Source organism: Macaca mulatta, chromosome 3, assembly GCF_049350105.2.
Source record: "Macaca mulatta isolate MMU2019108-1 chromosome 3, T2T-MMU8v2.0, whole genome shotgun sequence".
NCBI classification, from domain to species: domain Eukaryota; kingdom Metazoa; phylum Chordata; class Mammalia; order Primates; family Cercopithecidae; genus Macaca; species Macaca mulatta.
This window is the reverse complement of record NC_133408.1, coordinates 182250258-182263868: the sequence shown is the minus strand read 5'-3', so window position 1 is coordinate 182263868 and position 13611 is coordinate 182250258.

Genomic DNA, 13611 nt, shown 5'->3' with positions numbered 1-13611 from the left:
ACCCCTCTGCCCCAACAGGCCCTGGTGTGTGATGTTCCCCTCCCTGTGCCCATATGCTCTCATTGTTCCACTCCTACTTATGAGTGAGAACATGCGGTGTTTGGTTTTCTGTTCCTGTGTTAGTTTGCTGAGAATGATGGTTTCCAGCTTCATCCATGTCCCTGCAAAGGACATGAACTCATTCTTTTTTATGGCTGCATTGTATTCCATGGCATATATGTGCCATATTTCCTTTATTCAGGCTATCATTGATAGGCATTTGGGTTGGCTTCAAGTCTTTGCTATTGTGAATAGTGCTGCAATAAACATATGTGTGCACCTGTCTTTATAGTAGAATGATTTATAATCTTTTGGGTATATACCCAGTAATGGGATTGTTCGGTCAAATGGTATTTCTGGTTATAGGTCCCTGAGGAATCGTCACACTGTCTTCCACAATGGTGGAACTAATTTACACTCCCACCATCAGTGTAAAAGCATTCCTATTTCTCCACATCCTCTCCAGCATCTGTTGTTTCCTGACTTTTTAATGATCACCGTTCTAACTGGCATGAGATGGTATCTCATTGTGGTTTTGATTTGCATTTCTCTAATGACCAGCAATGATGAGCTTTTTTTCATATGGTTGTTGGCTGCATAAATGTCTTCTTTTGAGAAGTGTCTGTTCATATCCTTTGCCCCATTTTTATGGGTTTTTTTTTTTTCTTGTAAATTTGTTTAAAATCCTTTTAGATTCTGGATATTAGCCCTTTGTCAGATGGATAGGTTGCAAACATTTTCTCCCATTCTGTAGGTTGCCTGTTCACTCTGATGGTAGTTTCTTTTGCTGTGCAGAAGCTCTTTAGTTTAATTACATCCCATTTGTCAATTTTGGCTTTTGTTGCGATTGCTTTTGGTGTTTTGGTCATGAAGTCCTTGCCCATGTCTATGTCCTGAATGGTATTGCCTAGGTTTTCTTCTAGGGTTTTTATGGATTTAAGTCTTTAATCCATCTTGAGTTAATTTTTGTATAAGGTACAAGGAAAGGGTCCAGTTTCAGTTTTATGCATATAGCTAGTCAGTTTTCCCAGCGCCATTTATTAAATAGGTAATACTTTCCCCATTGCTTGTTTTTGTCAGGTGTGTCAAAGAGCTGATCAAATTTAAATATTTACTCTCTATTCGCATTACCCTGTTCCAATGAAGCATCGAAGGTTATGTAATTAACAACATAATAATATTGTGAATGATAAAATGTCAAAATCAAGTGAGTGTCCCAATTTGATTATAAATCCCCTTCAAGTTTAAAAAAAGTCCTTTCCTCAAAATTAAAGTTTCAATATAACATTCCTCTATGCTATTTAAGTTAAATATCAAGCAAATCACAGACTAAGAATCTGACATTGAAATTCAAAGAAAATTAAAACTTTAAATAAAATTCTCTGACCTTCATCTGAGTAATTACAGAAGAGGAAACTCAAACTGTCAGAGGCGTTCAAACCAGAGTGACTCCATCTTAAGTGAAAGAAATGAGGCTGGGCCTTGCTGGGCTGCATTCCCAGAAAGTCAGGTATTCCTAACCTCTAGATGTTTACGGTTAAAGCAGCAGATTAATAATGTTTACTAAACAGACCCAGACTTGGGAATGTCATGATACCCTAATATCTTGAGAACAGAAACATTCCAAATTTCACTTTAAAGATTATAATATCACTTCTTGCAAAACACAGTAATTAAGAAAATTAATCCTTTATCACAAACCCTCGTAGCAGAGCACATCTCTCAACGATCTTTTCTTGTCCTGTATATAAACAAGTATTGTACCTAGGGTAGATGTGCTCCTCCTGTTACTGTTGGGAAAGCCCTACTCTGTCTATGGAGTAGCTGTTCTTTCACCACTTTATTTTCTTAATAAACTTACTTTGGCTTTGCACTGTGGAATCACCCTGAATTCTTTCTTGCATGAGATCCAAGAACCTTCTGTTGGGGGTTGGATCAGGATCCCTTTCTTGTAACAAAATTAACCCTTCTGTTATTATTTAAATCATTGGTTAAATTACCACACTAACACAAACTGCAGCTAATTAATAACCCAAAAACATTATGAGGGATAACTGGTCCAGAATCTTGGAGAAGGCAGGAGCCTGGGGAGTGAGCACAGCAGTCACTGTCCTTAGGGGCATTTGCTGAGCCCAGCCCAGCACTCAGGAAGCTGACTCACAGGCTAGGGGGTAAAGGCTAAGACTAGACTTCACTGAGTGTGACCACTGAGGAACTTGAATAGAAACAATGAACTAGTAGGAAACCTGCTCTCCAGGGGCTCCAGGATACCTCAAGCCTTGAATTCTGTTTCAGGGAGTCCTGGATTATTTACGCATCCATGCACTTTACAAAGCACAGTAAAATTATCTCTGGAGAAAGATATGTCATCCTAGACCAAAAATTATTTCTACAACCACAGTGTCTGGCACAATGTTGAAAATAATCAGGTTTATAAGGAAAAATACAAACAAATGACTGAGAAGCAGCACAAAAGAAAATCAACACAAACAAGCCACAAAGATCTCAGAGGTGAACAGGAACAGACAGACTGAAATAACTGAGAGTCCTACGTTCAGTGAAATACAAGATACTCTCAAGAAGTGTAACGAGGGAATCACTGACAGCCATGGTCCTTCAGAGGATTCCCAGGAAGCTGCCTTCCCAAGCATTCTAACCAGTACTTTGGAATGATTTCTCATACAAGAGAATCTGGCAGAGGTTAGGGTAGAGACTAGACTTGGACACACACAGTGCATTATTAGAGGAGACAATTGGACCAGGGCAGTTCATTGCTTCTGAAGTTCTGGCAGGAATATCTAATGCACTAAGGAGCTATTTTAATGGACAGACAAGGAAATGGGCAGACAAGTGGAAGTGTCCTCACCAGCCTCTGATGAGGACTAACTATAGTGTTGGGCTATGTCTGTTACATTGAAAAGTTAAAGCACTCCAGTGAAGCAAAATTCATTTTGAGCTAAGATTTGGGAATTGTTTCCAAGATAACCATTTGTGTGCATTTCTTTGAAGTTTAAAGTGTGCTGAATGAAATAGCTGAAATGATCAACATCATCATCATTACAATATTATTATCATTGTCACATTTCCACAAAAACAGAGGGAAAGGATTTCCAAACACATAGTATCTGTTGAGATTTGATTGCATGAAACATCCAGTGCGAGGTCAAGAAGAGATTCCAGAGCCAGGATAAGATTCAAATCATTCAGATGCTGACAAGGGCAGAAGGAGGGCCTGCTGTTTGTTACTTGCATGAAATCAGTATCTATATTATTAAAGTTTAACACACATGTTTTGGTGATTAAATGTTTTTATTTTTCAAGTTTGTGTATTTATTTTCTTAATTAACATACAACATTGTACGCATTTTTTATAGAAGAACAACCATCACTGCCCCTGAGGACTAGGTCTGTGATAAATCACTTTCAGTTTTGGTTTCTTGAATTCCCACCCAGAAGTCTTTCAAATCCCTAAGACATATTTTCAAACAACAATGATAGCGCTCATGTTTTAAGAAATAGTTCATTTCCTCCCACTGTATGAATCCTAGCTATATCTGAAAGCTCACTTCTTCCCTGGGAGGATGAGGAATAAGGAAAGGCTGCTGTGAGCTGATAGAGAGGAGAGAGCCCTGCAGTTTTCTGCACAGGAGGGAAGTGTCTCTGCATCGCTGTGGCTAAGCTGCTGGCACAGAGATACACGGCCGAGTCCCCAAGCTCTGCAGGCTGGATCTTGAGAGTGGAGTTTACTCCTTTGAGCCTCTCTGCAGAAAATCGATCCTTAGGCAACTGTGAATCATCTACTATACCCTTATTCTGAAACTGAACCAGAAGCTCTGGGCCCTGACCCAGGATCTGCCGGTACCAGTAAAGGGTAGCATGGCCAGATATAGGATCACACCAAAAAGCCACAGTCTGGCTTTTCTCTGTAATCTTATATCTGGGGGACTGGGCAACTCCAGCTTCTGTGAATTCTGTTGGGGAAAAAAAGACAGAATTTGAAAACAGAAAGACAGAAATGACTGAAGTAATCACTGGAATTTCCAATGGGATGATCATGGTGTTCTTAGGACTCACCTGCCCGCAGGAGACAGACGGCCGCCCAGCAGAGGAGCCTGGTGCCCATGGCAGGCTCAGGGCAGGATGGGAGCTTTGCCAGTTCAGGGTCCTTGTGAACAGGAGCAGAGGAGGAGGGACGCCCCTGTTCTTATATGGCAGTTCCTACAGTGACATCTTTGTCTCCACAAATGCCTAAGTTCTTAGAAACCAATTGTTATGAACTAAAACAGAGTTAGAAGTTGCTTTAGCATATTCATGGACTGTGTGTAAGTTCATCAAGGTGTCTTCACTCACATCTCTAGGGTTTGGGGGATTGGATCACCCACTGCATCTCCAGGCCCCTTGTCAGGCCTCTGAGCCAAAGCTAAGCCATCATATCCCCTGTGACCTGCATGTACATATCCAGATGGCCGGTTCCTGCCTTAAGTGATGACATTACCTTGTGAAATTCCTTTTCCTGGCTTATCCTGGCTCAAAAGCTCCCCCACTGAGCACCTTGTGACCCCCACCCCTGCCTGCCAGAGAACAACCCCCTTTGACTGTAATTTTTCTTTACCTACCCAAATCCTATAAAACGGCCCCACCCCTATCTCCCTTCACCGACTCTCTTTTCGGACTCAGCCGGCCTGCACCCAGGTGAAATAAACAGCCTTGTTGCTCACACAAAGCCTGTTCGGTGGTCTCTTCACACGGACGCGCATGAAACCCATCCTCTGCTGGATGTTTCTACTTGAATGTGTCAAAGGCAACTCAAAGTACAGACAGCAATTCGTAACCTCTGTGTCTTAGCTGTATATCATTCTCTCTGGACATTTCTGTCTTACCAGGTTCTCCATCTTCTCATTGCTCTGAGCTTAGATAGAGCGGGAGCTGGGGTAGTTGACACAGGTTTATCCTAGAAGTATGTTGAGCCAGCTGACATGCTCTAAGCTAAAGGGGTAAAATAATACCCCGAGAGAGAGTTGGAAGGGTTCATTTTTTGTGAAGGTCCATGACCAGTTTTCTCTTTTCTGTACAGTCTTCATGATGCATTGTGTACCAAGTCTTCATCACGGTTCTGCCTATGGTTCTTGGTCATCTACGTAATGAAAGTTCTGATATCTTATAAGATGGGTGAGGATTCTCTCATCCCTGAAAATATCATTGTGGATACTGTAAGAAATCCAAAATCAGATTTGTTGAAATCTTGAAAAAAAAAAAAAAAACACCTTGTAGATTTAGTGTAATTTACAACTGAACAGCAGAGGCTAGTATCTGGCATTTTTTTTCTAATGGGGTGACATTAGTCACAAATGTACTTTTATTCATTGCCTAAGGGGTAAAGGATGGGAAGAGTTAGGGGGTGGAGCACCTGAGAGTTGGCATAAGACAACAATACAAGGAGATGCATGTCCAGAGAGCTGGGAACGAGGACATATGTGTTCAGCGGGGCGGGTTCAGAGATTTCCACCAAACCCCCAAAACCTACAGGACACATGTCAAGGTTATCAGGTGAACACCTGTGGGTATAGAATTACAAGAACCATCTGTCTCTGTCATAAATCTTCTATCACTGAGGTAAACAACTGCTGGTTTGAGTCAAACTCATGTAGGCACCAGGCAATAATTGCATGATGGAAAATTTCTTCACATTAAGGTGCTACTACCTGCTCCATCTTTGTGACCAGGGTTGTGGCTCTGAGTGACAACAGCATTCAGGGGATAGAGGCTGGTGGCTGGAAACAGGACTTATCTGTCTATCAAACCTATCAGTCACAGGACCTACATGTGATGTGCTTGCGAGTGAGGCATGCCAAGTCCCGGGAGGACATTCCTCATTGTTCCCAGGCCTCACCTGCTTCCTGGGCAGCACAACTGAGAAATTCATGACAGAAATCTTTGTCAAGGCAGGAATGAGGCATCATCATGCTGCTCAGGGAAGAAAAGGCCAGAGCCCTGGGACATCTGGTTCTTATTCAGAATATTTGCAGGGTTATTTGAGATAAGCCTATCTGCAGAGGTCTGGAATTGTCCACTCTCCTCTCCTATGTTCCATTTACATCCTCTTGTCCACCGTCCAAGGCACAACTGGAATGGGTTAGGTGTGGGGTACAGGTGAATTGCTAAGGTTTCTCTGAGTTCTCCTGAGGAGGAAGTGGTTCTCCCTTTCTATGGGTCTCTGAGCATGCAGGTTGGCTCCTGGCTCTCCTCCATCTATCCCCATGCAAGCCCAGAACATTCTTCACTCAATGATTTGCTACAGTTGGTATTTGCCTGCTGAAGAGATGATACCTACCTGCATTGATGGGGGATGAAGTTTCCATTTAATGTTTCACATTCCACTGGCCACTCACAACATCTGCCAACTAGATCCTGAATGCTGGGATGAAGCCACACTTTTCCTTTAAACTTAACTCCTCAGACAGCACTGACCCCTGATTTAAAAGCAAGCCAACCCCAGCAAACCCTAGTGCCGCCTGCTGGCCAATGGCTCAGAGTTACCAGGCTCAGGCTCTCGATTCATGGGTCAGAAATACTGGGGCCATGTCTATACTGTCCTCAGTAGAATCAGGGCTAATATCAGACAGTGTTTGTGAGGAACTGGGGGGAATTCCTCCCAGCTCCATCTATTCCTACTGTCTTGCCAGAGCCCCGCCTGCAGTTTGGCTGTGGTTTGTCCCCAACAAAACTCATCTTGGTCCTCAATGCAGCAATTTTGAGCCTCAATGTAGCAATTTTGAGCCACATGGGAGTTGTTTGGGTCATGGGGTTGGACTCTTCATGGAAGATTAATGCCAGGAGTCAGTTCTCTCTCTCCAGGATCTGGATTAGTCACTGTAAGAGCAGGCTGGTACAAAGTGAGGGTCTTGCTCATCCCGGTTTTCCTTGCACAGGCCTGCTCTTTCTTCCACTTCTCTTCCAGGTTGTGACACAGCACAGACCCCTCACAAGAAGCCCAGAGGTTGGTGCCCTGGTGTTGGCCTTTCCAGCCTCCAGAATTGTAAGCCAAGTAAACCTTTTCTCTTTAGACGTTTCCCAGCCTCAGGTATTCTGTTACAGCAGCAGAAGACAGACTAAGGCAGCCCTTCTCCCCCTTACACAAATACGTACTGCCCAGCCTTAACTTGGCAAAATCACTATTTTTCTGTTTACATTCAATCACCTTTGAAAGCTTTTGAATTTTTGGCCAAACTGCAGAATGCTCAGAATATCCAGACACAGAGAAAACATTTGTTAAATGGCCTCCTGGCATGCATTGTTAACTAAGTTTTGTGCCGGTTTCAGGGATATCAAGCTGTTTTGTCCTCAAACTGTAAATTATCTTATCTTCTTTTGAAACTTTCTTAAAAATTATAGCCTGTCTCCTATGAAAAAAGTATTTTATAGGGCTAGAAAAGACCTTATCTTTTATATTTATTTATGATATTGACAGAATATTTCAAAGATATTAAAACTAAATATAAGAGATACCCAACATTACACTGAAATAATGCCAACATTTTATTTTGGTCTGTTAATACATTTCATTCAAAGTTTATTTAAACACTGAACACCTATGGAAAAGTTTAGAGAACAATAAAACAAACAGAATCTTAAAATGTACATCTGTATACCAATTGTTAATATTTTGTGGCCTTTATATATCTCTGCATATTTTACCCTTAATTTCTGAAACGTTTTATCCTTAGTAATTTAATATCTCTTCTAAACAATTGGCATTATCTTACATAACCACAAATGTCGCTATTACACTCAAAAAATTAGCATTCATATAGCATCATTATCCAGTATATACTTTACATTCAAATTTCTCCAGTTGTCTCAACATGTCCCTTGGTTTTGATTTACTTTTTCCTCTAGGGCAATATCAAAGATCATGTATTTCAGGAGGTTGTCGGATCTCTTTAGTTACTTTTCAACGATACATCTCCTCCAGCCATTTGCTATATTTTCGGTTTTTCATGACCATAGATTTTTGAAGTGTCCTGGTCAGCTTACTTGTAAAACAGCTCACAATAACAATTTTCATATTATTAGAGGTTAATTACTTGGGAAATATGCACCATAGATAACGTCTATTTCCCATTGCATCCTGTCAATCACAAGAACATGGAATGTCATTTGTATGCATTTTGGCAATGCTAAATTTGAGATGACTGATCCCAGATCTCTCCATTGTGAATGTGCCCTTTACCCTTTGTAATTAAATAGTAACCCGTGTATTGATGCTTTGAAACAATGTACATATGCTGTTAGGCCCCAAAATCATATATAAGGAAATAATCTTTGAAAATTTCCCAAATCTGGGTAAAGACAGCAACATCTAGGTGCAGGAAGCTTGGAGGCTGCCAATCAAATTTAACTCAAAAAGGGGTTCACCAAGACACAATATAATCAAATTACCAAAAATCAAAGCCAAAGAAAGAATACTAACAGCAGCAAGCAGTGAGAAACACACCACATTTAAGGGAGCCTCAGTACAGCCTTTGGCAGATTTCTTAGCAGAAACCCAACAGGCCAGGAGAGAGCAGAACAGTTAATTCAAAGTACTGAAGGAAACAAAGACTGTTAGTTTAGGCATCTACTGGTGGAATTTGTCTATAATTATTGAATGGTTACATTGATTTTCTAATTAGATATATCAATTAGCATTCTTCCGTAATAAAGACATTCTTATCTATCTCTTTTTATTGTCATTATAGCCTCATAGATTTTTATAACTTGTTATAAATCAGTATCCTCATTATTCTTCTATAATGCTTGCATTGACCCAGATTTGGCTGATGGAGCCCCTTGAAATGGCTTCTATGGATTTTTTTTTTTAATTTATTTATTATTATTATACTTTAAGTTGTAGGATACATGTGCATAACGTGCAGGTTTGTTACATATGTATACTTGTGCCATGTTGGTGTGCTGCACCCATCAACTCGTCATTTACATCAGATATAACTCCCAATGCAATCCCTCTCCCCTCCCCCCTCCCCATGATAGGCCCCGGTGTGTGATGTTCCCCTTCCTGAGTCCAAGTGATCTCATTGTTCAGTTCCTACCTATGAGTGAGAACATGCGGTGTTTGGTTTTCTGTTCTTGTGATAGTTTGCTAAGAATGATGGTTTCCAGCTGCATCCATGTCCCTACAAAGGACACAAACTCATCCTTTTTGATGGCTGCATAGTATTCCATGGTGTATATGTGCCACATTTTCTTAATCCAATCTGTCACTGATGGACATTTGGGTTGATTCCAAGTCTTTGCTATTGTGAATAGTGCTGCAATAAACATACGTGTGCATGTGTCTTTATAGCAGCATAATTTATAATCCTTTGGGTATATACCCAGTAATGGGATGGCTGGGTCATATGGTACATCTAGTTCTAGATCCTTGAGGAATCGCCATACTGTTTTCCATAATGGTTGAACTAGTTTACAATCCCACCAACAGTGTAAAAGTGTTCCTATTTCTCCACATCCTCTCCAGCACCTGTTGTTTCCTGACTTTTTAATGATCGCCATTCTAACTGGTGTGAGATGGTATCTCATTGTGGTTTTGATTTGCATTTCTCTGATGGCCAGTGATGATGAGCATTTTTTCATGTGTCTGTTGGCTGTATGAGTGTCTTCTTTTGAGAAATGTCTGTTCATATCCTTTGCCCACTTTTTGATGGGGTTGTTTGTTTTTTTCTTGTAAATTTGTTTGAGTTCTTTGTAGGTTCTGGATATTAGCCCTTTGTCAGATGAGTAGATTGCAAAAATTTTCTCCCATTCTGTAGGTTGCCTATTCACTCTGATGGTAGTTTCTTTTGCTGTGCAGAAGCTCTTTAGTTTAATGAGATCCCATTTGTCAATTTTGGCTTTTGCTGCTGTTGCTTTTGGTGTTTTAGACATGAAGTCTTTGCCCATGCCTATGTCCTGAATGGTACTACCTAGGTTTTCCTCTAGGATTTTTATGGTATTAGGTCTAACATTTAAGTCTCTAATCCATCTTGAATTAATTTTCGTATAAGGAGTAAGGAAAGGATCCAGTTTCAGCTTTCTACTTATGGCTAGCCAATTTTCCCAGCACCATTTATTAAATAGGGAATCCTTTCCCCATTTCTTGTTTCTCTCAGGTTTGTCAAAGATCAGATGGCTGTAGATGTGTGGTATTATTTCTGAGGACTCTGTTCTGTTCCATTGGTCTATATCTCTGTTTTGGTACCAGTACCATGCTGTTTTGGTTACTGTAGCCTTGTAGTATAGTTTGAAGTCAGGTAGCGTGATGCCTCCAGCTTTGTTCTTTTGACTTAGGATTGTCTTGGAGATGCGGGCTCTTTTTTGGTTCCATATGAACTTTAAAGCAGTTTTTTCCAATTCTGTGAAGAAACTCATTGGTAGCTTGATGGGGATGGCATTGAATCTATAAATTACCTTGGGCAGTATGGCCATTTTCACGATACTGATTCTTCCTATCCATGAGCATGGTATGTTCTTCCATTTGTTTGTGTCCTCTTTTATTTCACTGAGCAGTGGTTTGTAGTTCTCCTTGAAGAGGTCCTTTACATCCCTTGTCAGTTGGATTCCTAGGTATTTTATTCTCTTTGAAGCAATTGTGAATGGAAGTTCATTCCTGATTTGGCTCTCTGTTTGTCTGTTACTGGTGTATAAGAATGCTTGTGATTTTTGCACATTAATTTTGTATCCTGAGACTTTGCTGAAGTTGCGCTTCTATGGATTTTGAACCTGTCTTCTTGATTCTGATCTTTTTCTTGATTTCTACCAAAAGATCTTCTAACATTTTTCCTTCCCTTGATATGGAAGCAGCCATATCAAGGAATCACATTTGGAATAAAGTAATGTACCTATTGTTACTGGGGAACACAAACAAAAAGCAAATACAGCCATTAGTTAATTTACTTTGTATTGTTTTTCAGACCCTTCCCTGGATAGAGTTAGGAAGTATATAATCTTTAAAATCTTAAGTTCGTATTAATAACTCCAATTCAAATCAGCACCACAGATTTCTTCCTCATCTTCCCCTGTTTCTTATTTATATCTCTCTTCTCTTTGTAAAAAATCTAATTCCAGGAAATATCAATAAATTACTTATTTCTCTCTTCTACAGTATCAAAAATGTCTCAGAAGTACTGCACTAAAAACATTAGCCATAACACATCACCCAAGAGAAGTTTAATCTCAATTTCCTTTAGTATCATTGCAGTACACCACCGTAAATCTAAAGTCAGTGGAGACTCTAAAAACGCAATCAAATAAAATAAATATTACCTCCAAAGAAGGTATGCAAATTGCCCATAGGCACAAGAAAAGACTTGTAACATCTTTAGTCATTAGGTAAATGCAAATCAAACCACAATGAGATATCATTCACTTACTAGGATGGCTATAAAAATAGTAATCATCGGCCGGCCCGGTGGCTCCTGCCTCTAATCCCAGCACTTTGGGAGGCCGAGATGGGCGGATCACAAGGTCAGGAGATCGAGACCATCCTGGCTAACACCGTGAAACCCCGTCTCTACTGAAAATACAAAAAATTAGCCGGGCGTCGTGGCGGGCGCCTGTAGTCCCAGCTACTCGGGAAGCTGAGGCAGGAGAATGGCATAAACCCGGGAGGCGGAGCTTGCAGTGAACCGAGATCGCACCACTGCACTCCAGCCTGGGTGACAGAGCAAGACTCTGTCTCAAAAAAAAAAAGTAATCATCATCATCATATTTTTGAAAAAAAAAAAAAGAAAAGGAAATAACAAGTCCTGGAAATGTTGTGAAGAAGCCGGACATTGCTCGTGGAAAGCTAAAATTTTGCAGTTGCAACAAAAAAACATTTTAGTAGTTACTCAAAATGAGAAACAGAATTACCAAAGGACCCAGAAGTTCCACTCCTAGGTATATACCCAAAAGAATTGAAAACAAGGAATCAAACAGATATTTTCAGACCAATCTTGACTGCACCATTGTTCTCAATATCTACAAGGTGGAAACCATCGAAATGTCAATGGACTAATGAATGAATAAACAAAAGTATTATATACATACAATGGAATACGATTGAAAATGAAAAGAAATGAAGTTCTGATCAATGCTACAATATGGATGCATCTGGAAAGCATTATGCTAAGTGAAAAAAGACAGAAACAAAAGGAAAAATATTGCCTGATTTCGTATAAATACATTATCTACAATAGGCAAATTTGTTCATACAGAAAATAGAGTTTGCCAGAGGAGGGGGAAAGTAAAGTTATTACTTAATGGGTACAAGGTTTCTGTTTGGGGTGACGAAAATAATTTTGGAAATGGATAATGCTGATAATTCCACAACAAGGTGAATGTACTTAATGCCACTGAATTGTACATTTAAAAAATAAATTGACAACTTTATATGTTACACTCATTTTACCATACTTTTTAAAAGATGGAAAGACTACCTTCAAAATAGGAAAACCACTGACAGCTGCATTCTCCATTATTGAACTTAAAGACAATGAAAGGAACCCAAGGGATTTAAATACGCTGATAAATTTTCCAGAAACGTGGTTTGTCACAATATATCCCACAGTGAGTTTTCTGATGTAGTTGTAATTATTTTTTGTAATAAATATATGAACAATTTTCACTAGTCCATATGTCTGGTCAAATGTAGGACTGTCATTCCTTGGAAAAGTATCCAGTCTAGCAATTTTGAAATCATAACTTACTGTTTCAGGTTACAATATTCTGATTGTAAGTAAGGTTGAAAATATATTCTCATGTTTAGTGGTAACGTATGTTCACTCTTGTGTGAATTGCCTACTCATCCTCAGTATTGCTGTTTTTATTGGGTTGTCTTCTTTTTTTTTTTTTTTTTTTTTTTTTTGAGACTGAGTCGCCCAAGCTGGAGTGCAGTGGTGAGATCTCGGCTCACTGCAAGCTCCGCCTCCCGGGTTCACGCCATTCTCCTGCCTCAGCCTCCTGAGTAGCTGGGACAACAGGCGCCCGCCACGACGCCCGGCTAATTTTTTGTATTTTTAGTAGAGACGGGGTTTCACCGTGTTAGTCAGGATGGTCTCGATCTCCTAACCTTGTGATCCGCCCGCCTAGGCCTCCCAAAGTGCTGGGATTACAGGCGTGAGCCACCGCGCCCGGCCGGGTTGTCTTCTCAATATTAAGTAATAAGAATATTTTACTCATTCTAGATACTAATTCTCTTAGACAAAAACAGCTGCGCTACAGAAAACAAAAGAAACAAAACAAATCTAAAATCTCACTGGTGTAGCTCTGTGAAGTCTTACTTCCCGTGACCACAAAGTTCAGTGTGGCATGAGCAGCTTTCTTCAGTGATTGTCCACCAAATTATGACCCAGTGAGCCAGGCTGCTTCCATATTATCATCAGCCAATCTGTACCTTGTAGCTCCCAAGTTCAAGACATGGCAAAAGAGAGTTGAAGAGTGTCCGTGCACAAGAGTTGACAGGAGGCTGGACACTGAAGTGCTTAGAAAGTCCTGCTTGCAAGATTGGACTTTGGCTGAAATCCGGGAACTTGGCTGGTGAACAGGGTCCTGAAC